The sequence below is a fragment of the Dermacentor silvarum genome, chromosome 10 (genome assembly GCF_013339745.2).
Source record: "Dermacentor silvarum isolate Dsil-2018 chromosome 10, BIME_Dsil_1.4, whole genome shotgun sequence".
Taxonomy (NCBI): domain Eukaryota; kingdom Metazoa; phylum Arthropoda; class Arachnida; order Ixodida; family Ixodidae; genus Dermacentor; species Dermacentor silvarum.
In genome coordinates this window covers 135527883-135553340 of record NC_051163.1, presented here as the reverse complement: position 1 = coordinate 135553340, position 25458 = coordinate 135527883, and positions in this window count along the sequence as shown.

The following is a 25458-nucleotide window of genomic DNA, read 5'->3' as shown; positions in this document are numbered from 1 at the left end:
AGACAACGACTGTCAAAACGCTGGCAGCGAGCGCATACGCCGCAGCAACGGGCGAAGGTACGTGCGGTCTATCACTACAACGGAAACTCAGTGGCGAATGCACGGCGCATAAAGGTCAGAGCCGTGTGGAGATAAGCGACAGTGCGAGCGAGCGACGAGCGCGGTTGTTTGAAGCGGGAAGCCCCCCCCCGCGCTCCCTCCGGCGCTGGCTTCCCGCTTCCTTGCTTGCGCGTGGGAGATTGAGTGCGTTCGCTCTCCGTGATAACGCGCGTCCCTGCACGCTTCCGCTCGGGCATACGGCGCGCGGCGAAGATTTTATCTATAGGGAACCTCACGGCGACGTCGACGCCGACGGCAGCAATCCGGTTGAAGTGTCCATATAATTGCTATCGCAATAAAAACTGCTGTCTCGTTAGACAGGCCCACACCGAGTGCTTCGTGCCGTGACTCCCGTCACCTACGAGAAAGCCCCTGACGTCCCATCTACTTCCCAGTCCATTGATATCGTACACGTTACACGGCTGAAGCAGTATCACCCTCCTGGGGATGACATTTAGACGCTCCGGGACGTCGCTTCTGCCGCCGGGGGATTATGCTACACGCGTGTGGTATTTGACGGTTTGAACGAGGCGCGTGGGCGCCATCACTCCAGAAAAGAGGAAGAACCAGCTGGGCTCGCGCGGTCAATCTAACTGGTCAGCCCTGCAACTGCTGTTGGAAATATAACCTGTAATTAGTTGCTCGTCTTACTGACTCGTCCTTAGTGTAAACATATCCTGAACATATTAGTTGATGAATACTGCTACTTGTTCTTGGCATAGAGAGGTGTAATTCCTTATCGTTCTCAAGGAGGACGAAGCTGGTCGCTCATCACAGAGATGTGCGCACCGGTATCAAGCAGAGTAGTAACAGGGACGCCATACACATACACATCAAGTAAATTCCTATCAGTCGGTAAGGTCAGTAGAGGTATTGCAGTCCGGGTCGATCTAGCAGCGTCACCCCTCGGAGCTGCACCCGTCAGTTTCCCGTAGAGCACCGGTACATGGGGGACGGACAACGGCGAATAGTGGGTGAGCGAGGCAGGGGACATCGTTGTGAGGGTGAATGACTCTGCCGTGTAGATGCGGACGTTTGAGTAGAGTAGTAGGGCTCTGTGCAATCTTCCGGTGGTGGTCGTGTACCTGGTGAACGGCGGTAAGGTGGGGACGCAGACTGATATTGCGATGACGTCCAGGTATTGCGGCAGTGACAGGAAATGTGGCCAACGCGTCGGCAGTTGAAGCAAATCGGCCTGTCATTGGATGTTCGCCATTCAGCTGGGTTGCGAAAAGGCCAAGAGGGGTACCGGCATCGCGAAGCAGGCATCGTAGGAAAGGCCTTGGTATCCGATCGGTTGACGTAACAGACAGACTGAATGACAAGGTTCGCCAAGTCTTCGCGTACGACAGACTGCACGAGGGAAATTGTCGCTCGAGAATCGGTAGCATAGGTCTGGAAGCCAACCGGTGCCGCGGCTTCGATCTCTCGCCGAACGACACGAACGAGGCTCTCGGACGTTGGCGGCTGATGCGGAGAGTGAAGATTCTCGCACGACGACGTAGGAGCTGTGTTCAGAAGACGCGTGAATCGGTGTGCGATGCGACGACTTTTTGCTTCTTCGAAGCGTCGGCATTCAGTAATGACGTCGTCGATGGTCAAAAAAATCTTATATACCAGCAGATGAAAAGCGTCGTCCGCTATATCCTTCAGTACGTGGTTCACTTTGTCTTCTTCTGACATCCGCTCGTCAACCTTGCAGCAAAGGGCGAGCACATCCTGGATGTATGTCAGGTATGATTCGGTTGACGTCTGGACACGAGACCCAAGTTCCTTTTGCGCAGCCCGCTGATGGCCAACAAGCTTGCCGATTAACTCGCGGAGCTTTTGCTTGTATTGCTCCCAGCTAGTCAATTCATAATAGTTTCGAAACCAGACCCGTGCCGTGCCTTGCAGGTAGAAAATTATGTTTGCTAACATAACAGTTGGATCCCACCCGTTATGGGCGCTGACAAGCTCGTACACGTGGAGCCACTCATCGACGTCAAGATTGTCGGTCCCGGAAAGCATGCCTGGGTCGAGGGGCGGGGACAAGATGACTGTCGGCGTTGGGGTAGCGGTTGCTCCTGTCGCCATGGCGGCTGTACCAGCACCGGCTCCATCGTTCGTCATGTTGTTAGTGGCCATAGGCTACGTCCGCTTCGGAGCTCCGTCGTGCACAGTAGTACCCCGCACCTCCACCAAATATGTGATGGAGGGAAGAAGCAAGACGGGAAAATATATATACTATATTTACACGATTGACAATGATTGACACAACCATCAGTCACTGAAGCGTCGTCTTCTTCAGCCCTCAAGCTCGTGCTCCTCTTCCTCGATATTGTGCAGAGCACTGTAACAATATTACATCTACAAACCAATTACCCGACCATCTCTTCCGTAAGTGGGTGCAAGATAGCGAGATCCCAGATACGCTAAAACGTTGAAGTGAGCTAAGCAGACGTTGGCTTTAAAAACATTGCACAACTAAAGTGCCACAGTGAGACATGCCTCTCATCGTGAGTGGCCGTGACGTTTACTTTCGGTAACACCATGACTGCCAGGGCAAAGTTTGTTCGTACCTGATTGCTTTACTCTTTAGCGCTCAAGCGGCTCAACGAAGTGTTGGGCACCTAATCGGAACGTTACGCATACATTATAAAATCCCCCCGAAATATACTGATCTTTACGCCAACGGTTCCGTCCCAAACTTGAACACTTATCGTATAAAGCGAGCTTTTTGCAGCGCTTGCTATTTGCAAGCAAACAAGTTCTGTGCGAATCACATCGCTCGTGGTCACTTTTCTTCTGCGACATATAACATGGCCGGCGTTAAACGCCACCTTACTTTTCACGAGACCCCATTGAATGGCCGAGGATTGTGCTGGGCTACATTACTCAAACTCTCGTCTCCAAAGAGAGGCCGATGATTGTGCTAGGCTACATTAAATACTCGTAAGGCACCTACTTCTTGAGACCAGGCGTGCCCCCTTGACCCCTGCATCCCCTCTAATCCCAGCATGTTGAACTTCCATCGCACCACATATGGGCGTTGGGAAGCAAATATTTCCGTTCTTGTAGGCCCAAAACTGAAAAGAACCCGCTGCTGCGCTGCCGCCTTTAAAAGAGAGCACCTCGTGCGCGTGGAAGGTTTTTAATCGAACAAATACGTACAACATGGGGCAGAATTAGCCCCGATGCTCCTTAACAATATCGTCGGTTTAGTAGCTTACAAAAAACAACCAAAAAACGCTTGGAATCACGCAGTGTCATAGGCCGCTGTTAATCAACATCGCTGATAATGGCGCATGAAATGGGTAAGCGCTGGATTGCAGAATCCGCAAACAACCACTTCATGTGCGCAGCGCAGCAACACCGAAAAAAATATAGAGCAGGAAAAGAAAGGCAATAGGGCCACTGACGCTAACGTGACGTGGTCATTTTGCCCGGGTATGTGAGAAGGCAGGAAATGTATGTCAATTGTGGAAGCTAGTCGAGGCAAAACGAGGGAGTGCTTATGACACTAGCCTTCTAACATTTCACTTTATCCAGTTTCCTCTAATAAAGAGCAAATTGGAAATATTCTTGCAGTAAAACAATACCAAAAGATTGCTCTGTAATTGTCAGTGTACAACCTAAATATGCATACGGATTTGTAGGAGGCCCTTGAAAGGCACACGTAAAATCAATAGTAGATTTGATGTTAGTGAACTCCTGAAAATTGTATGCCGGCAAGTTTCTTTCATTACTTGAGTACACTGTATGTCAACCTGAGTGTCTGTTCATCCAAGTAACATGCCATAGGCTGAAAAGAAAGTAAAGTATCTATGGAACAAGGCTGAAAGTTTGCCAGATTCGCTTACGTTCATTATGAAAAGACGCGTAATTTGAACATGTACTTTATTCTTCAGGCCACCCGTGTACAAATTGCGCTTCATATTATGAACGAATATTCATAATTTAATTGTCAAACGCTAAAAGGATAATATTTTTAAAATTTATTCGCAACTAAAGATTTAGGAAAGCTTATCAAATCGAGCGGCAATTTTCTAAACGCAGGGACAAGACTCGCTTTTGGGCATGTGTCGGTGTGTCATGTTGCATGGCGCTCATAATATTGATTTTGTTTGCGTCAACAACACTCTCCAGTGACTCTGAAAGTGAGTACACAATCTGTGTCTGATTTTCTATTTAAGAGGAAGCGTCGCCGGTAGTTCCGTATTAGATGGTAACAACCATACTCTAGAACGAAAGTTATATCGTAATTTTTATCTCACCAAAGCAGTGCATTGTATGAGCTTGGGGGTATTTAATATGTTGTGTACAGTAAAAAAGTATTTTTTTATATTTTTTAACAGGGTAGTGTCATGTAAAAAATATTTATAACAGTATTTTGTTGTGTGGCTTCTAGACCTGTTCCTCCATCAGATAATCCGGTGTAGCCCTTGTAATGCATTATTTCTTGAACAGCGGACTATTTTGTTTATTTTAACATTACCGCTAATAAACATGCAATATGGCTTCGATGATATTGATGGCTGTGCTAAGCGAGGACTTAGTATTTATGCGTGAACGAAGTGTGTGTTGACCAAACTTACAAGTGCTATGTTCATTTCTTAAGCTTCCGGGAGGCATTTTATGCATAACCTACTGAGTTTGGGGGTCTGAATGGTGGAGGTAGGTCTGTTCGCGGATTTATTGCTTAACAGGAAATAGATACCGGTAACAGCGCAGCTAAGAGAAGTAGCTATTGACTACGAGTAGTATCACCAAGCTCTTTGGGAGCATCATACCCCCAACATTGCCGTTTACAAAAAAAAAAAAAAAATTGGGCAGCTTGCACTAGTGGTGCCAGACTGGAGTAAGCAGCGGAGCTGGTGATCGACCTAGCATCTTCCAGGTTTTACTAGGCTTGGCAAAGTTTTGCTAGGAAATGCTAAGAGCTGCTAGGCACTGTATTCCGAATCGGCCCGCCGCCGACGCAGAGATTCTCGCTTGGCGGCGCGACGTGCTTCAAGATGAGCGGCTTCTTCAGGTGTCCGGATCTTCTTTCGTCATCCAATGTCAAGGCTACATGTACTCGTCCCTGAGTCAACGAGAGTTCTGCCGCCGTCGCGGCGGGTCCGAGATTTATTTTCCCGGTGTGTTTAGGAATGTGTTTACCTTCGCCTCCACACTTGCTGGGGCGTGGCTAGTCGAAACCTGCCGAGCCGCCGCCAGAGGCGCCTGCTGCAGTCACGGACACCGCGCGCGTTTGATGCTAATGCGGAGATGCAGCTCTGCGTGTTGCCTTGTTGGTGCTGCTGCAATTTCTTTCTCTCTCTCTCGCTCTCATTTTCTCTGTCCGGAGCATAGCGCGCGCGGCGCGCATGCTCTCCTTCCCTCGCCTTAACGTCCCACGTGGAAGGCAACATGTGCACGGCACGGAGAGGAGGTGAAGCACACGCCGCTCCGCGAGGCGGTTGCTAGGCAGCGCAGTGACGCCATAGCTTGGTGAGGTTTTGCGGCTAGCGGCACAACTTACGGCCGGCTGTTAAAAGAAAACCTTGGAGGACGCTTAAGCTTCGCCTTTAAGAGTAGTGCGCGATAGCGTTATCGGGACCCGTTCACATCGCATCGTTCGCATACGGCAAGTAGGCTTCATTCACTGGAACACTGAACGTGGGAAAGCCAGCTTACAAAGACCAAGCTTACACCGATCCACTTAAAGATGGCTTCACTTTCAAACTGAAATGCATTGCTGGAAACGCGTTTTTCCAGGGGCAATATAAATGGTCTTATATTAAAATCTGAAGGCCCTAGCACCTTTTTTTATTATTGGGTTATTCGTTTGCTGTTGCCCCGACGTGCGCAGGTCTGGTAGAAATGTTTGGCCTTCCTCGTAGCAGATTTAGGTTTTCTCGTACATTCAAATTACAATCCGACGCCGATTGGTAAACAATCAGACGGCGAATCCGACGCCGAATTGTAAAGTCGTACTTTATCATTTTTCTGATGGATTTCATTAACTGAAATTCAATTTTGGTTCCCCAACACCTTGCACCACGTGGAGGGCCTGCGCGGTCGATGTGGTTGGAATATTTTCTCCGCCACCCGCGATCACACGCCGGTTGCCGACGCCGGATTTTCTGCGACACGGGGCCCTAAACACTATCGCGTTAATAATATGCAAACAAACTGAAGTTTCCTTACATGCCGTTGAGGACATTCAACAAGTCTTTGATTTGGGATCTAACTACGGACCTTTATGCCTACTTTTCCTATGTTCAAAGCATGGCATTTTAACGCGAGAGCGTTAAGGACCCCGTGTCGTAGAAAATCTGGCGTCGGCATTGAGCATCGGCGTCTGGCGGAAATAATCATGCCGAACCTCATCATCCCGAACCACCCCCAGCACATAGGCCCTCCACGTGGCTGAAGGCGTTAGTGAACAAAAATTGAATTTCTCAAATTAAAATCCATCAGAAGTTTGAAGGTATGGTTTTTGAGTTGAGAAATGGTCCTGCTGTATTTCAACGTCTAATGAACAAGGTCCTAGGATCTCTGCGTAATACTGTAGCATTGTGTTACATGGACGACTTGCTGATTCCAGCCAAGGACTGTGAAGACTTGCTGGTTCGGCTCAAACAAGTACTGGATTCTCTGCGAGCTGCTAGTCTAACCCTAAAGCTATCCATGGTGTGTGTTTGGATGTTACGAACTCGACTACTTAGGTATCAAGATACCGAAAGGCTACCTGCAGCGAGGTGAAGTGAAGCAACGAACCATATAGGACGCTAGCACGTTAACTGATGTTCATAGTGTCAGGAGGTTTCTGGACCTGACACGATTTTTCATACGGTTCATTCCCCACTATGCCCTGCAGGCAGAACCGCTTACTTCTCTGACCAGGAGAGACACAAAGTCTATATGGGGAGTGGAGCAACAGGAAGCTTTCGACCAGCTCCGAAGAGAACTGACAGAGCCACCCTTTATGAAGTTGTACGACCCTTCGGCTCTAAGGAAGCTCCACACGGACGCAACCGAACCTGGACTTGCGAGAATGATCCTTCAACAAGATGAGCCCGGACGCTGGCACTTGGTGTTTTGTGTCAGTAAGGGCACCACTGAGGCTGAAAAGAATTACCATGGGGGAAAACTGGAGCTGATGGCAACAGTCTGGAGTATGGAAAGACTTCGTCCATTTCTCCTATGCATTCCGTTCACGCTTGTAACAGATTGCCAAGCAATTGTGCATCTGAATGCACGCAAGACTCTTCAACCACATATAGCAAGGTGGTTCGACTTATTTCAAGAGTATGACTTCGAAGTGAAGCACCGAGGCAGGTGAGAAAATGGCACACGTGGACTATTTGAGTCGTAAACTCGTAGGAGCGCCGGAGGACACGCTTGATTAGGTTGTCGAGACAAGGATCGAAGTGTGCCTTAGCTTGAATTTAAAGGACCAAGTTGTGACCCTCCAGCGATCTGATGCGGACTTGGCTAACCTCGCACGAATTCTCGAGAAGTCAATCAAGGAAAGGACGAGAGAAGAAAGTGTCAAGGTCAGAAACCTACGACTGAAGTATTGAAGGCTGTTTTACGTGGAAGGAGATGGACGACTTCTTTTCGTGATGACAACGAGCATGCGTAAAACACTGTGTGTAAAGTTTCACGACTTACAGGGACATTTTAGCAGAAACCGAACGGTAACGAAAATCAAGGAACTTTATTGGTTTCCTCGGATGAAGCGCGACATGGACCAGCACATCCATAAGTGTTTCGAGTGTCTGTTGACAAAGATTCCTGGTGGGCAGAAAACTGAACTTCTGCACTCGATACCACCTTGGAAGAGGCCATTTCAAGTTGTACACGTGGACCATGTTCGTCCGTTTGCGAGAAGTTCCAAGAAAAATCAGTGGATATTGGTGCTGGTGGAAAATCTGACCGAGATTGTGCGCCTCTACCCTGTGCGAGACACCTCAGCGAGAAATGTGCTGCGGTGCATGCAGAGTTTTATAACCGAGTTCGGACTACCGGAGCGCATCATCTCAGACTGTGGTTCCTGCTTCACTTCCCACGGCTTCGAAGCCTTCTGTCAGGAAAACTGTGAGGCTCACACACCGAAGTCGGCTCACCATCCAAGGGCTAAAGGTCAGGGGGAGCGTGTGAATCGAACACTGGCGCCGTGTATTATGTCTACAATCAAGGACCCGACTCACAAGGACTGGGATCAGAACATCAAGGAGGTAGAGAGCTACCTAAACAGTGCATATAATGCCTCAGCCGGCACTAGCCCTTTCAGGCTTCTGCTGGTTATCAACGAAGTACGCAGGATGGTGTTCTAAGATGGCTAAACACGGAGATTAACGAGTGGGTATGTCGGGAGCACCATCAAGAGACGGCTCAAAGGGACATAGCGAACCCGCAAGAAAAGTCGAAGCAGTACTTCGACAACCATCACTTCATTGCGGACAAGCTGAGCGTTAGAGACATAGTGGTCATGCGCTGCGTTCCAGAACACACCGGCGCCTCAACAAAAACCCAGAAGAATTGCAGAAGTCTACTGACTGTGATAGAAATAGTGTCAGCGGACACCTACAGAGTGACCGAGACAAACTGAAAGAAAAGGGTGTACTCGACCACCGCCCACATCAGGCAACTGAAGAGATGGGATGGAAGATGCCAAGAACTGTGCGACCAATCAAGCACCTACGAGGAAGACAGCCTGCCGAGACGTAGCACACGTGTGTCCAAAAGACCTATGTATCTTCGGGACTATACCGTATGAATTGATGACAGTTTGCTGTCAGGAATGGCCGAGTATTAGTGTAATCGGATAGCAGTGCTGGCAACATAAAGGTAGATGAGGCCCGCGATGGAAGGCAGTCGTCACGCACGTTGTGAACTTTTTTTCTTTTATTTATCAATCAAGAGCGCCCTTCTTTAAAATCTGTGTGTCTCCAAAGAAATTCCTAACATGTGGTTGAAGAAGAGGGAACGGATAACCCAATTCCCAGCCTTAACATTGGAGGAGTACCCGGTATAGAAGCTATCCAAAGGTCAGCGGAATTGAATTAACAACAGAAGTTGCAGGTGGAAGAATTGTTGCAATACTCTAAGAATATATCTTCAGAAGTTCCTGGAAGAACAAATCTGTTAGAATGTCGACTCGGACTAATAACCTCCGCACCTATCAGTACACTTTAATATCCGTTGCGTTTCGCCATGCAGGACGTGGTTGAAAAAAGAAGTGAATGATATGCTCAAATAGGAGTGATCGAACATTCCTAGTCTCCCTACAATGCTCCTTTAATTCTTGCAAAAAATCTCATTATACCAATCGGGCTTGCTTCGATTTCCGGCGTGTAAACAGCGTTCTCCTGTCTGATGCCGATGTCGAAAAAACATGTTTGCTGAAGTATGAATAAAAATATATTTTTCGCAACTTAATTTGACAAACGGATATTGGCAAGTGACTCTGGAAGAAACTGCTTTTTCAACAAAGTCAGGCATTACCATTTTTTTGTACATGCCATTCGGTATTAAGACGGCTTCAGCAATTATTAGAGCGAAGCTATATACCGCGTGTTTCAGCGAACACTTCGAAAAAATTCTTAAAGGTTGTCTGTGGCAGATAACATATTTATAGTTAATGAGCTGGTCTACTCGAAGAGGTGGACGTTACTTGCACAAAAAGTTGAAAGGCATAATCGATTAATTAACAAAAAAATTCACTAGTAAGTTTTCAACTAATTACCTGATGGCCCATATTGCAATTTACAAATTCTAGCCGTGGAGATCACAAGGCGGATCCACTTAGAATTAATTCTCAAGATGAGACTAGTTTCGAGATATTATTTCCCGAGTTTTGCGGAGAAATACATTGGCGTTCCAGTTAATATTGTGCTTCAATGCATAAAGCGATGTTTTGTTAAGAACCTAACTCGAAAGCCAATGCATTTCTCTATGTGATTCATCACAGGTTCATTGCTAGAACAGGCATGCTATCGCATACCTGTTCTAGCAATGAACCTATGATAATCATGGGAGATATATAGACGTGAGCTGACATGGCATGTGGGCATGGGAACTGAAATCACTTCTAGCTTCCCACACCTGCACAAACCATATTAAGTTACCAACCAGAGTTACAGCGAATAGTGCCACTTTAATTGACACGCGCACCCTCTCTAGTGAGGCTAGCTTAGCAGGACTATATGAAGAATTATCAGGCATTTCCTGGGATATTATTGGCCATAGTGAGGTTAGAAGAACTGGTGAGGCTTACACAGTGCTGACTAAAGGCCACGTCCTCTGCTACAGAGGTCTTCCAGTAAAGAAAGAATCCGGGGTAGGATTTCTAGTGCATAAAAACATAGCGGGCAACATTGATGAATTCTACAGCATTAATGAGAGGGTAGCAGTCGTCGTAATAAAGCTGAATATGAGGTACAAAATGAAGGTAGTACCAGCCTATGCCCCAACCTCTAGCCACGATGATGAAGAAATAGAACAGTTTTATGAAGATGTTGAACTAGCAATGAGAAAGGTGCAAACTCAGTATACTTTAGTCATGGGCGAGTTCAATGCAAAAGTGGGGGAAAAGCAGCTTGGTGAGCAAGCAATTGGCAACTACGGCATCGATTCTAGGAATGCAAGAGGAGAGATGTTAGTAGAATTCGCGGAAAGGAATAGGCTCCGAATAATGAATACCTTCTTCAGGAAGCGCAGCAACAGGAAGTGGACCTGGAAAAGCCCTAATGTAGAAACAAGGAATGAAACAGATTTCATACTTTCTGCCGATCCAAGCATAGTGCTGGATGTAGAAGTGTTAGGTAAGGTTAAGGGCAGTGACCACAGGTTAGTGAGGTCTAGGATTTCTCTCAATTTGAAGAGAGAGAGAGTGAAATTAGTCAAGAGGAAACCGGCCAACCTAGAGGTAGTAAGGGTAAAAGCAGACCAATTCAGGCTGGTGCTTGCAAACAAATATGCAGCTTTAGAAAAGGAAGATAAAGACAACATAGAGGTAATGAATGAAACCGTAACTAGGTTGATCTCAGAAGCAGCATTGAAGTGGGAGGTAGGGTACCAAGGCAACCAGTAGGTAAGCTCTCCCAAGAAACAAAGGACCTAATAAAGAAACGACAGAAGATGAAAATGTCCAACTCAAGAGATCAGATAGAATTCGCTGAACTGTCAAAACTAATCAACAAGAAAAAAGTAAGGGATATTCGAAATTATAATGTGGGAAAGATTGAGGAAGCCGTAAAATATATATATATGGACGCAGCATTAAATCAGTAAGAAGAAAGCTTCGCATAGGACAAGGCAAGATGTATGCACTGAAAGATAAGCATGGTAATATCATCAGCAATTTCGATTACATAGTAAAAGCAGCGGAAGAATTCTATACTGACCTGTACAGTGCCCAAAACAGCCAAGCTACTTTCATTCAAAATAGTGATGAAGTGGATACAGTGGCTCCTTCTATAACTAGCGCTGAAGTTAGAAGGGCCTTGAAAGACATGACCAGGGGAAAAGCTGCTGGAGAAGATGGAATAACAGTAGATTTAATCAAAGATGGAGGAGATATCATGTTTGAAAAGCTTGCGGCCCTTTATACGCAATGCCTCACAACTTCAGGTGTACCAGAGAGCTGGAAGAATGCCAACATTATACTAATCCATAAGAAGGGAGACGTTAAAGAACTGAAGAATTATAGACCCATTAGTTTGCTTTCAGTATTGTATAAAATATTCACCAAGATATTTTCCAATAGAATCAGGGCAACACTTGACTTCAACCAACCAAGAGAACAGGCTGGCTTCAGGAAGGGATATTCTATGATGGATCATATTCATGCCATAAATCAGGTAATGGAGAGATCTGCGGAGTACAATCAACCTCCCTACATGGCTTTCATAGATTATGAAAAGGCATTTGATTCAGTAGAGATACCAGCAGTCATAGAGGCATTGCGTTATCAAGGAGAACAGGAGGTATACGTGAATATCTTAGCAAACATCTACAAGGATTCCACAGCTACCTTGGTTCTCTACAAGAAAAGTAGAAAGTTACCTATCAAGAAAGGGGTCAGGCAAGGAGACACAATCTCTCCAATGCTATTCACTGCATGCTTAGAAGAAGTATTCAAGCTCTTAGACTGGGAAGGCATAGGAGTGAGGATCAACGGCAAATATCTCAGCAACCTTCGGTTTGCAGATGACATTGTCCTATTCAGCAACAATGGAGACGAATTACAACAAATGATTGAGGACCTTAATCGAGAAATTGTAAGAATTGGGTTGAAGATGAACATGCAGAAGACAAAGATAATGTTCAATAGCCTGGCAAGGGAACAAGAATTCAGGATCGCCAGTCAGACTCTAGAGTCTGTAAAGGAGTACGTTTATTTAGGTCAATTACTCACAGGGGACCCTCATCACGAGAAATAAATTTACAGAAGAATAAAATTGGGTTGGAGTGCATACGGCAGGCATTACCAAATCCTGACTGGGAGCTCACCACTGTCGTTGAAAAGAAAAGTGTACAATAATTGCATTCTACCGGTGATAACATATGGGGCAGAAACTTGGAGGTTAACAAAAAAGCTCGAGAACAAGTTAAGGACCGCACAAAGAGCGATGGAACGAAAAATCTTAGGACTAACGTTAAGAGACAGGAAGAGCGTGGTGTGGATCAGAGAACAAATGGGGATAGCCGATATTCTAGTTGACATTAAGCGGAAGAAATGGAGCTGGGCAGGCCCTGTAATGCGTAGGATGGATAACCGGTGGACCATTAGGTTTACAGAATGGATACCAAGAGAAGGGAAGCGCAGTCGAGGTCGGCAGAAAACCAGATGGGATGATGAAGTTAGGAAATTTGCAGGCGCAAGTTGGAATACGCTAGCGCAAGACAGGGGTAATTGGAGATCGCAGGGAGAGGCCTTCGTACTGCAGTGGACATAAAATATGGGCTGATGATGATGATGATGATGAATTGACATCTGTGTTGCAAACGTAAATGAAGATGAAGTATTTGCCAGCGTTCTTGCAAGTGACATAAGTGACCATTTACCCCTATTTTCCTTTACCAATTTCACTAACAATCTCTCTACCCATGCACCTTGTTATCGCTGAATAATAAACAACTTTTCTTTAGAACACTTTCGGGAATTAATTGTAGCTATAGACTGGCAGGTGGTCTACCATGAAAGAAATGTTAACACAGCTTTTAACATCTTTCTTTCAAACATACAAAGTTCTTATGAATTAGATTTCTCGCTACGATATGAACGAAGCAGAAATAAGAAAGTACGAAAACCTTTGATACACCGTCATTTGTATAAGGACATAAAAACGAAAAATGCGATGTATCAACTTTTTATAAAAACACGTGGTCAAGAACAGTTCGCGACATATAAAAAGTTCAGGAATCACCTACAAAGCAAACTGAAGAACGCCAAACAAGATTACTACCAACATCTGTTTTCAGGCATACGCAACGAACCAAAACTGACATGTAATGCTGTGAATAAGATAACGAGTAGAAAGTCAAGTTGCCCGTCACAGATACAACTGCTGAACAAAAGTCAAATGACGAGCATGAGCGAACATTTTGTACAAGCTGGATCATGTGCCTCGAGAGGAGGCGAAAGAAGCCTGGTTCGTGTAATCGATATCCCGCCGGTGCCCAGCTCTATCTTTCTGCAAGCCGCAGATAGTGTTGAGATGCAAAATCTGATGGACAAAATGAAGTGTACAGCCTCGGCAGGACCTTACGGAATTCGGCCGGAGCCGATTAAATATGTTTCGGGCGAAATAAGTGTCGTTCTAGCTTACATTGTCAATTTGTCAATATATTCAGGAATTTTTCCTGATGCGCTAAAAACCGCTCGAATAACAGCAATCCATAAAGGTGGTGCGAAAGATCAAGTCTCAAATTACCGGCCAATATTGGTCTTAAATATATTTTCAAAAGTTTTTGAAAGTGTCGTGGTTGACAGACTGTGGTCCTTCTTGACTAAACATAATGTAATCTCTAAGTACCAGTGTGGTTTCCAAAGAATATGTCAACAGAGCAAGCCCTTCTAGATATTAAAGATAAAATAATTGAGAACATTGAAAAATAGAAGGTTACACTTGGTCTTTTTTTTAGATTTATGGAAGGCTTTCGACTCGATTGATCATAAAGGCCCAACCACATGCACCCGATATTCAAGCGACAGCGACAAGCGACGCGACAGGCACACCCTGTCGCGCTGTCGTGTCGCGTGGTGGAGCAACCACATGAACGCGACATCGCGAAAAAGAGTAGCGACGGATTTACATTGTTGTGCGAATAAATGTTATTGTGCGCGTAAAGAAATCTCAATTTTATCAAAAGGTCAACGTTTTATCGAGATCTAGCTAAAACATGCTATCATCCCCAGTGAAAATCCGTCCCATGCCGCCAGCGTAAAATGCCGTGGCGTCATCTGTTAAGTAAAACTGAAAACAGTTTTTCGGCTCTCGGTGGCGTCTCAGGCCTAACAGCGTCAAAACAAACAACCGATCTCAATAATAACGAGAAGAGAGTGCCGATAGTTAGTCCTCAGCTATAGTGATGAGACGAAGCGATGACTGATTGTACTATTTATTTTTTTGCTGTCACAGCAGAGAGCAAGTTGTAAGAGAGAATTCAGATCGAAGCGGGCAGACTGATTGCTGCCATGTTGTTGTGCAGTCGCTGTCCCCAGCGGATGTCGTCGCGCTGACTTCCGGGCGACAAGCGATATTTTCTGACTGGCCAGAAACCGGCGACACGACCAGCGACAGCGACCGATAGCGCTCCGCGACGGCAAAACCTGTCGCTCGTCGCCATCGCTTGTCGCTGTCGCTCGAAAATCGCGTGCATGCGGTTGCGCCTTAAAATATTAATACATAAATTAGAAATCTACGTGATACGTGGTGTCGCTAATGATTTAATAAGAAGTTATTTAACGAATCGAAACCAATTTGTTCTGATAAATTCTGTTGCCTCTGACATTTTACCTATAAAGCAGGGTGTACCTCAAGGCTCGAAACTGGGCCCACTATTGTTCTTAATTTATGTATACGATATTGTACGAATACCTGACTCACCCGACTTGGCAATGTATGTCGATGATACCAACGTATTTTTTTACATGGAATGACACTTCCGAACTTACTAATATTGTTAATGCGTATCTAAATCGCTTGTCAGTTTGCCTGAGAGAAAATAGTCTAGAATTAAATACTGCAAAGACAACATACATTTTATTCAGAGCTCGTAACAAGGACATACCCAATGACATGAACATTTATTTCAATGAAACGGTAATTAATCATGTTCAAGAACAAACATTTTTAGGCGTATGGTTTGAAGAACATTTATCCCGGGGTTCACATATAAGAATGCTTTGCAATGATCTTTCTAAATCTGTCGGTATCATTATTAAAATGGCTTTGGCTCAAACAACAGTTATACAATGCTCTCTTTTACTCTAAATTCTGCTACGGGGTCTTGGTATGGGGTACAACTTCAAAAACAAACTACAACAAATTAATCCTTTTACTGAAACGAATCCGTCGTATGTACTGAAATTACCATGGCCGTTTCGTAGACCTTTAAACAGCTCCACTATTCCAGCGTTACTCCCTTCTTCGAGCAGACAGAATATATTATAAGAAGCTTCTGGTCACCATACATAAACAAAAATTATTCACCAAAACGGACAATGATGAAATATCTCGTTATCCACTACGCCGGAAAACCAGGCACGCTTCAACAGCAATAAAAACTTATGGAAAACAAACATTCCTATATCAATCAACCGAAATATTGAACAAGGTAGGAGAACTGTTAAATTTTAGCACTTGTGAAAGCTCGTTCAAAAAAGTGCTTAGTGCATTATTAATCGCCGATGACATTGCTTTCACTAATTATTGGTATTTTGTTTCTTTCACATCTGTACGTATACATGTATGACATAAAAAGTTCATATAGATGCCATTTGTGCTAATGTTTTTTTTTGTGGTTTACTCAATGCAATGAACAAATGTTGTAATTGTTACGGAAATTCTGTTCTCTCATGCGTTATTGTTATTGGAATTCTGCTCTCTTGTGCGAGATGTATGTACGTTGCATATGAATTCATTTGCATTGGTTATCAGCGCTGTTGTAACTGTGGGGGCTGGAACCTCTGTCAGACCTTTGTGCCTTTAGTAGCAGTCACGCCGCGTTTGGCCGAGAAATAAAGTTCATTGAAATAAATTCAATTATATTGAGTGGAAAATCGCATTGAATATTAGTGTCTTTGATGCACTACATATGTCGCTATTGATTTTACATATCCCTAAAATAGTTACCTTCAATCAGTAAAACATTAAAAAGTTTATGTTCTGATCATTAGTTGTCCCTTCCATTACGTTACAAGCACGTAGTTATTTATCAGTAAGTTTATTTGCTGTGTACGAACCAGTGAGCATACGCAATAATTATTCATAAAGTTACTTTCATGTTAAAATTCACCTAGTGTTTGCGCACTTGCAACACAAGAAGGCTAAAGGCGAGTTGCACATCCGTAATGCATCACGTTTGTTTTCTGACGTTCGCTCGTAATTACGAAATCAGGCATACGTACACAATGTTGCACTGTTAGCGTTTCATTGATCTTGGCTTGTCTTGTTTTTTGCCGTGTATATTTCTCGCTTACCCTTTACCTACACGCTGTGGTAGCTTAGTGCCTTTGGTAGGTTGGACAGCTAAGCTCGACGACGCGGGTTCGATTCTCGATCACGGCTTGTTACATATTTCGAAGCAGGCGAAATGCATGAAACACCCGTGTACATAGATATAGGTGCACGTTAAAGAACCCAAGGCGGTCGAAATTACCGGAGCCCTCCAATACAGCGTCTCTTATAGCCATATTGTGATTTTTGGATGTAAAACCCTAGAAATTATCATTACTATTATTACCCTTGACCTGTACTCTCAGTTCTTCAGGATATATATGGGCAAGTTCGACACGTTGAGATCGAAATTGGCATTCAACACGCTCTTATGGTCACACCCACACCATCAGAGGAATATCTGGCCGAAAAATGCGGGTTTGCACCCCACGTCATATTGTTGCCTGTAATCGTGACGTGAATGCAAGTATGTCAAGTTACTATAATGCCATGACCCATCAGTCATCTTAGTCACATATTTTTTGCCTTTTCAGGCTTTACTTTGGTATTTATACAAAGTGAACGAGACACGAGAGTTACGCGGTTTGTATATATTTTTGGTACCGCGGCCCCGCCACATTCCGCTTCCCAAGAGCCAGTTCAGGATTTCGCCCTAATACAGAAACCGCAGAGTGGGGAAGGCAGTGTTGTAAAACAAATCGAATACATGAAATAAAAAAGGAAATGATAGGGTGTAAAAGCGTTAGCATGAGCTAGTCTATCTGCCATGTTCTTCTGGTTACCATCGCGATCTCCAGCTTATTTTCTTCTGCAGCACGTTCTCGTTGCTCATTCCACGCGTAACTAAATGAAGTAAGCGCGCGGAAGGTCGTAAGCGCGTAAGCGAAAGCCGCGTAAGCGCGGACGAAGCGAGCTAGAAATATATAGACAAAATACCCGTATCCACAGCTGGCAAGCGCGTTCTCTGTGCGGTGAGTCACTGCGGTATTACCTTGCGGTGACGTGGTATTTAATACATCCCAAATTATCTCGATGTTGGCTAATAGAACCAAAATATCAGGCTCGCAGCAAACGCCCGCCGCCTTGGCGCGGCTTCCGCAGCGGAGAAAGCCCACGGGTCCTAAAGCCCCTTGATAACTTTTACGGGTCCGGTACAGCAGCGCCGCGGCGCGGGAGTCCACAAGAAAAGGTCCTCGCTCCTCCCAAGCATTCGCGCGGCGCTTTGGACACTCTCCAATATTCTAGGTCACTCTATCGAAAGTGGAAGAAAAAGCGTGCGCCGCATTGTAAGCAAGATGATCGTGGACGCGCGTCGCAATGGACCTTGCTGACGACACTGACAACGACACATTGGCTCGCGATGCTGGGCTCGATTTCAGCGATTTAAGCTCCGATGAGCGTGACATGCTGCTGAGGGCTCGCGCTGCCGGCGTCGTTGCGTACTACGACGGCTGCCTCGAGACCGGCTTTTCCGTGCGCGAAAGCAGCAAGGACTCCAGCAGTGCGACGTCGGGCGACGAATCTAGTCACCGTCTGGACGTGCCGTCGCGTGGACTGTTCGGGCATCCCGCGACATCACATGGACTTGGCATTCTCTGCTGCTTGGAATTTCAAGTGCTAGTTTAGCAATTCAGTAACACCTGCGCAGCACTACGCGAAAACGGAACTACTGAAACTCGAAAGCGCGCGGCGCAGAGTCAAGCGAAAAGGAAACCTTTACACCGTCCATGTCGTTATTATGGGTAACGCCAAAAAGTAATTTTTTCTACGAATCTAATAGAAGTAGGCAAGTAGTATTTTCTTCGGTATTATAATCCAACGAAATGATCTTTTTAATATGAGTGGTTGAGTAATAGTGGCAAATTTTTTTTGAGGAGTGCCTTCGTCATCGGGTAAGTATTTGAATGTGCCTGGGGAGTCTCTTATCGTGTCCAGCATTTACCTCAATTTCTCGATTACCAAAGCTCTGTTGGCAATTATATTGACGCCTCAGGCGTTCTAGAACATTACTCTATCACTTTAGCTTGACTTTTTATTTGCCTTTAGTGTCCAGGCCTTTAAACGTAACATCAGGGCGACTGCGAATATTGAAGAGATTAAGTAGGTGTGTGGCAGCTAGTGCACCATTTTTCTCAATGACTGTACGCAAATGACAATGCCTTCTGATGGCATAAAAAGGGCGAAATTTTCGTTATAGCCTTAACTTTTATATATTGATGGCATCAGAGTTACATGTGTTGTCTGCGCGCCTTGATTATTGCGCTTCAATTATTATAATGAGAATAATATTATTGCCTTGATTTAGGCACATGTCTACCGACGTGTGCCTTAATCTGAGCAGCCTATTCGAGTGCTTTGTTGTTTCGACCACAACAGACCCTAGCACCATAATGACACTACCACTGAACCAATGCGGCGCCTATTGCGAAATACATAAGTCAAGCAATTAGTCTTAGTTACGTATTGAAGTATTTTGAAAATCACTTCTGTTAGTACGCCGAACTGATCGGCTTAACACAAGCATAGCTCCTTGGTGCATGAATTGGTATTCAGAAAGGAGAGTAGTGGAAATGTTTCTTTCAGTTTCACGCGTTTAAAGTGATACGGACACAAAATGCAAAAATTTTACGAAAATGCTGACATGAGTGTGCGATTACAAAATAGTAGTCACTAAGCTTATTTTTCAGCGGATGGCTTTATTTTTGGCGTACTCGTGAGCGCCAGCCACGCCGCCTGACCTGCGCGTGTTGGAAGGCGTGACGTCACGACACCTCGTCGGGTAGCCAGCAGGCCGGCCGCGGTCATTCGAAGCGCGTCGACGCCGCCATCGCGAGCGTGGATTCGAGTTTGGTGCTTCTACCAGTGATGTGCACAGGTTTGAAGACTAGGACCATTGCAACTTGGCAAGAAATATAACTGCTTACGGTTACAAGCCTTCCGTGTCAAGCGACGAAGAGCAGGCGGCCTTGGACGTGCGGGCCAGGCAGCCCGGGCCACTAACATGAATTTGAAATGTGTTTTGTCACTGCTGCAGGCTCACCCACACTCCTGAGCGCCCTGAAAAACTTCGAAGCTTTGCAGCCTAAAAATAAAAATACTGCTGCAGAAATAAACAAGCTACCAGCTGCCTTCCTATTAATTATTGGCTGTTTTTTCATGTAGAAACATGGTGGTTTATGCACATGCATGTCACCTGCAATAATGTGCATTTCACATTTTTACCAATGGCTCTACATGGATCTGTACACAGACGGCCGACCGAGAGCAGTTCATCTAGACTAAATTCGAAAACATGGAACGTCCTCTATTCACAAGCAGGCACGGCTGTGTGGTCAGTGCTGTCTCTGAAAAAAAAAGAAAGACATCTATTTCAGCACTGCACAATATTACAAGATGGTCTGATACATACTCAGTCAAAATGACATCAGAGAGGACAAAGGAAGGATAATTTCGATTTCTCTTTTCGTTTTCCGCCATTTCCTCTTCAGATGCATCTGCCCAATCTGGCAATGGTAACATATTCTTGATATAAGCGCGAAGAAGACACGGACGGAGGCGGAAGAAGACAGGACGGAACAACTACCAGGAAGTATCAAGAATATTCTGTGCAAAGGACCCAAGTTTGCCTGTGAACCTGAATTATCACCTCCGGAAAAGATTAGCTTGTGCAGATCGATTTCACGATGGACTAGGGAAGACTTTCGACCACGATGTGTGCCTGAGTGTGTAGCAGTGATTTCCAAGACAGTACCCCAAAAACGTAAGTCAGACAACTTAGCAAGTGTGTCGCGTTATTTCGTGGAACATCAGCTAAGGTTGGTTACCGCGGATAAAGAAGGCTTCTTTGTTGTTATTCCTGAAGATTTGTACACTCAAAAAGCTCAAAATGCTATCGATAAGAATTTTCTTTCAAAAAAGACCAACGTAAATAAAGTTAAGAAAACCGCGGTTGGATTGCTTGAGCAATTTGGCCTTGAGCGCCTCGCGTCGGGGGTGAAGAAATCTAAAGGACTACACCTTGACATATTTTTCAGCGCTAAGACACATAAGCCTGATGTACCTTTGAGAGCCATTATTTCTGAAAAAGGAACATGGCAGTACCTTGTGTCAACCTTTTTACATAATGTGCTGGCTTCAGTTGGCATTCAAGATCCTTTCCTGATAAGACATTCTGAAGATGTTGTATTGTTCCTAACCGATAATAATCCAGGAAAGTGCTCGGCAATCAGTGTTGATGTAGAAGATCTTTTTTATTCGCTTCCACAAAAAGAACTTATGTGTAGTGTTAAAGAAGCGGTTACGCTCTTCAGTGATGAGTTCCAGTTTACACAGCGATCTGGTATGCCGTTAGAATCTTTTTTGGAGCTTTTGTTGTTTTACCTAGACAATACTATGATAAAGTGGGGTAGTTCAATGTATGTACAAAAATCCGGAGTTTGCATTGGCTCAAAAGTTGCACCAGTTTTGAGTGATCTGTACCTAAGTCACGTCAATAGGAAGCTACAGAACAATCTAAAGGACTTGACAGTACGTACATTTCGATACGTAGATGATTACCTCGTGTTTTGTTCAAGTGATAACTACACCAAAAAAGCTACCGATATCTTAAAAGTGTTTAAAGAATGTGGTGGGGGCCTGGGTTTCACGCTTGAGCTTATCCAGAATAATACTTTGCAGTTTTTAGATCTATGCCTCACGTTCCAAAAGGAACATGTCTGTTGGTGCTATTCGCCAAGGGCACAAAAACCACTACTTGATTTTTCTTCTTGCCATTCGAAACTTGTAAAACAGGGGATTGTTTATTCAGCACTTAGGTCCGCTATCGCTAAGTCATGTACACACTGTATGCAACAAAGTTTTTCGCAACAGCTAGATAGGCTAAAGAAAGCTGGATATCCAGCACATTTGTTATCCCTAACCTGCGAAAAGCTTTCAAAATGGGTCAAGGGGGCTGCAAAAAAACAGCAAGAAAAACAGAAAAAAGAACGGTTTGCAGTGGTGCCCTATGTGCACAAGTTGTCACATGGTTTACGGAATGTAGCCAGTAGGTACGACGTCAATACGGTTTTTTCGGCTCCCCGTAAGTTGTCAAGGATGTGCCCTATCATAAAAAGGAAACTTGAGCGGGGGGGGAGTAAAAAGAAGAAAAAATGATTGTGGCGTTAGGCACGTGTCCCCTTTAACACATTGTGACACAGGCATAGTCTATCACATTCCACTCAAGTGCGGTAAAGCTTATATTGGACAGAGCGCCAGATGCCTCAATATTAGACTAAATGAACATCAGCATTCCCTTAACAATCCCAACGCTTCTCATCTAGCCTCGCATTGTTTTACGTGCGGTTGTAGGCCATTGTTTGAGGACACAAAAGTCCTTTCTAGACACAAATGCCAAACTACACGCGAAATCATTGAAGCATTTCACATTAAAAGACTAGGAGAAACTTGTGTTAGCCAGGCATCATTATCATTGTCAGAAAGTGAATTTCAATATTTGCTCAGCACGTGCGTCAGTGCGAAGTAGAGTTTTTTTTTTTTTTTAATTTTAGCGGCTTCACCATTTCCTGATTAGATTTGTCTGGTAACTGCTATCCTTTTGACCCATGTGATGTTTTCTTTGCTACGGTTTTCGCAATCACTTATATATATGTTTGTTATTCCCAATAAAGATTTAGTTGTGAGTTAGCGCTCGTCCTGTCTTCTTCCGCCTCCGTCCGTGTCTTCTTCGCGCTTATATCAAGAATATGTTACCGTACCAACTCGCCCAACTATCCATTCTTATGCTGGCAATGGTGTCGAAGACCGTGGTGGCATAAAGAAACTAGTTGAAATACTACAGGATTTATCTTGGATGTTAACCTGTGTTCCTATAAAATAGCATATGCCAAAATATAATTTAACAGTAACAGTAGAACTGCTCAGATATGTCATTTTCACAAAAACAAAGGCCAGGAAAAACACGGACACAAAAAGGAAGAGACGCGGAGGAGCGCTGATCTGTGTCCAGGTTGTTCCTAGTGCTGTGGAAAATGACATACCTGCAACATCTAGCTCAATGTGTGACCCTGCTCCGATATTGCAAAGTAAAGAACTTTATGTGCATTGATTGATTGGTAATGCCAATGCAAATATTTTATGCTGTCCTTTGTTACGTATATATGCTATGCATATCGACGCTAGTTTGGTATCTCTGATACACCTACCCCTGTCTCTACAGATTAATGATGTCCGAACGGCTGCATCAGCCTGAAGTGCTTTTGGTATAATTTGTCTTTCATTGGTGGCATGAGGTTCTGGTGCAAATTGCTGGTGTAGTGCGTCAGGCCATTTTTCGATGTGCCTCACGCTCGTAAATGCTTGTACATTTGTACGTGCTGCACTGCGTTCACAGGAAACTGAAAGAGAGGGAAATCGTTGACAGAACAATTTAATGAACACACGTCAAAGCATAAAATTTTATCAAAATGAGCTTAAGATTTTGACATGCATTTTTTTTCCTGTACACACACGTAAAGAAAATCGCATTTATTTTTTAATAAAACGTTGCCCTGACGAATCTGCAATAAGTTTGTCAATGGTGCATTATGAAATGTACCTGCTTGGGTGACTTCTTCAAACGTACCCTGCTCATTTGGAGGGGTATGCATTTCGCAAGCATCACACTGCGGTCCTTGAATCTGAACGGCTTCTGTGTGGTAGGCTTCTCCTGTGGTAGATTGTTCTTGCTATATTTGATTAATGGTCTACAATATAGTAACATGAGGAACATTGAAGTAAGATAAAAACTGAACACAGAACACGTAGATAGAATGTACAGGGGACTAAATTTCGTTTTAAAGCGATAACCTTAAGCGCCCCGTGTCCTAGAAAATCCGGCGTCGGCGTGCCATGTCGGCGGATGGCGGAGAAAATCATCCCCAACCACCCCGACCGCGCAGGCCGTCCACGTGGTGCAAGGTTTTGGTGGACAAAAATTGATTTTCTCACACTGAAATCCGTCGGAAAAATGGTAAAGTACGACTTTACCATTCGGCGTCGGATTGTAGTTTGAATGTACGAGAAAGCCTTATTCTGCTTCGAGGAAACTCAAACACAAACCACTTTCCAGTATTTCTACCAGACCTACTGCCACGCGTTCGGGTACTTTACTTGCGAAAATGATATCCAGATGGCGCTTTCATCCTAAGCAAGTTAGGGAGCCGACATGCAAGCGCTTTGCATGTAGGCTCTCTAAGGCAGGTTAGAGAGCCTACATCCAACGCTGTGGTGCATGTAGGCTCTCTAAGGCAGGTCAAATCGGGACTTCGCCTGCTAATTCGTTTTGATCGGGCCCCATGTCGCCGAAAATACGGTGTCGGCGTCAACAGCGTCCAATAAGGCTACAGCGTTCCACTCTTAAGGACGAAGCTTAAGCGTACTCCAAGTTTTAGATGCGAAGAATCTTATGCTCGGGGATATGTCCCTCCCTGAATCCGCCGTGCGGCGTCCACACCCACACTGCGCATGCGAATCCTCCTGCCCCTCCTCTCCTTGTCTCATTTCCTCTCCTCTCGGCATTCCTCCTCTCCTCTCCGACGCTCCTCTCTTCTGCGCATGCGCATCCTGCTCCCCCACCTCTCCTCTCCTACGCTCCTCTCCTCTCCGGATTGAGCAACGAATGGCAGCACCTGCGGCTCCGTGCGCGATAATGCGAAGCAGCTTAGGTTAGAGGCGCGACGGTAGGCGCCCCAAAGGCACCGGTAACAGTCAACAACGCCGCGCGCGTTCGGTGCGAACGCGGGCAAAACTCCGACAGCGTCGACAACAGTCCTGCGCGTTGCTGGTGCTGCTGCATGTCCAAGTTTATACAGCTGATAAAACTACCTTGAGTCGACCCCATGGCTCCTTCGCATAGTACTCAGGGTTCCCCTACGGGAAGATGGTGTAATTTTTTATTTCAACTTAGAAGTTTGTGGAAACTCTGTAGCTTTCTTTTGTAGCCATGAGGCTGTGCTTGGGTGGATGCTAATGGATAATTACTTCCTTATTGCAAAACATGTAAACATACACTTCTGAAAACGCACGAAGAATGGATTATTGCCCCACTGCGGTTAACTAAACGAATGTGGAGAAACCACACATCAAAATGCACTCTAAAAAAACTGACTCTCCACAAACAACGTAACGAGCAGTACGTAAGGTTCGAGTGTTTGAATGTACTATCTCCCGACACCAGTGCTGATTTCCCTGGGCGAACGTACGCGAACAAGATCAACCCGCTTTATCGCGAACTCGGCAATGACTATAACTACGAAACCACTGAGCAGTCGTGTAACACACTGAAAATGTACATGCGACGCAGTGTCATTGTCACGCAGAAAAATCGCGATTTTGATGTATGCTCTCAGGCACGCAAAGAAAATAACGAATTCCTCATAGGGGAAGGAGAACGCCAACTGGATGCCGACCAGTGCAGACTCGTGCACATCGAGCTCCACATAATCTCCTTTTTCCTGTGGTTCGTCCCCTGAAACCGTCCGGAAATTGTCACCTGCTTGTAGGGGAAGTGCTCCGTCAACGGTGCACACTACTTTCACCGAATTCGGGCCATTTTTCACGATTTCACGGACTTTTTATGATTTCGCCCACGTGAAGCCTCCACTACCTCGAGTAGGGGAGCGTCGGCGACGCCGGGAGACGCGCGCCCGAAGACGACAACGAC